Here is a 1600-nt window from a genome sequence, read left to right on the forward strand (position 1 = left end):
GAACAAAATTAGAACAATCTGGAACAACTTCCAAAATTAATTTTCACAAAAAGGAGTGCTAACTTCACACACTTGGCTAAACGTCATGTGCTTCGACATTTGGCGGACGTTCGAGTAAATCATATGTAATTATGCATTCAGAACAAGTGGCATAATAATAAAAAAGATTGGGTAAATGTGAGAACAAAATAATTTTCTCCAGAAGAAAATTTATAATAATTTCTCTTATACATTTGAATAACAGACTTTTGAATAAATTAAAAGGCATTTTTTTTGATAATTTTATGACGATGAAGTTTGTTGAAGAAAAGGGTGGAAAATTTTATTTTCTTATTTATCCGACAAATATCTTGATGTTGTCTCAACTTTTCATAGAATGTCTCATAGAATATCTTGTCATTCCTATTAACTGCCTCCCATTATTGTCAGCATCTCTAAATTCATTGCATTTTATCACGGTAATATTAAAAATATATCTTAAGAAAGATGTGGAATGAATCTAAAGAAATTTCTTTATTGCTCTTTTTGCAAGAGTTTTGAAAGATATATCTCGAAATTACACACATTGCTCTCAAGAATATGTATCTTTAATTCTTAATCTTAATAAAGGAAATAATTACAATCTATTTTATTCTGAAGAGCTTTTCGCGGGAATTCTATTAAAGCACACGAGCATAGAAAAAGATTCCTGTTATACTGTTCATATGCATAAGGCGTTCCCCTCCTGATGACAATCCTAGCTCATTGCCGATTTCACGCATGTTCTAGTAGTAATACTAGGCCGGTTCTAACCCAGGTCCTCCAAGGGGGGTGCAGGTGTGCGGGGGGGAACGGAGGGCGTGGGGAAGAAGGGAGGGGAAAGTCAGAGGCGGCGATCTTTTGAACTGAGCCGTGGGGGAGGAGATAAGATAGTAGGATTCGGTGAAGGGGATATAAACAAGTGAATAAAAAAGTAGATAAATAAATAGATAAACAAGAAGATAAATACATAGATAAACAAATAGAAAATTGCGACTCGAAGGACATGACGTCACGGGGGGGAGGGGGGGGGTAGTGAAGAAAGACGAAACGACGGGAATTAAACAAATAGGATAAGATAGCAAGGCGATATAAACAAAACGGGCGGCGAAGATATAAAAAAATATATAATGATATAATGATATAAAATGATATAATGATATAATGATATAATGATATAAAAAAATTGGACAGGGCGCGTGGACATGATGTCAGGGGGGGGGGCCACCGCCGCCGCCACCGCCGCGCCCGCCGCCACCGCCGCGCCCGCCGCCACCGCCGCGCCCGCCGCCACCGCCACCGAGTAAAAAATAAAATATCTCTCTCGTATACCTATTATCTCTTCCGTTGTGGTTCTCTCTCTCTTATGGCGAATGTTATTTTTCTAATTATTTTATGGTGGGGAAGAAGAAAGAAATGAAAGAAATACATGTTTTTTGCATATTATATATGTTTATATTTTTAAACAAATTGAATACATTTAAGTGTAAAATTTTTTTATTCACATTTTTTCTTATACACTAAAAACTAAAGCTAACAGCTCGCAATCGACGCGTTGACGTCTATCGAATATATCGCAATC

Source organism: Pogonomyrmex barbatus, unplaced genomic scaffold (assembly GCF_055798465.1).
Source record: "Pogonomyrmex barbatus isolate J1 unplaced genomic scaffold, ASM5579846v1 scaffold5, whole genome shotgun sequence".
In the NCBI taxonomy this organism is placed as follows: domain Eukaryota; kingdom Metazoa; phylum Arthropoda; class Insecta; order Hymenoptera; family Formicidae; genus Pogonomyrmex; species Pogonomyrmex barbatus.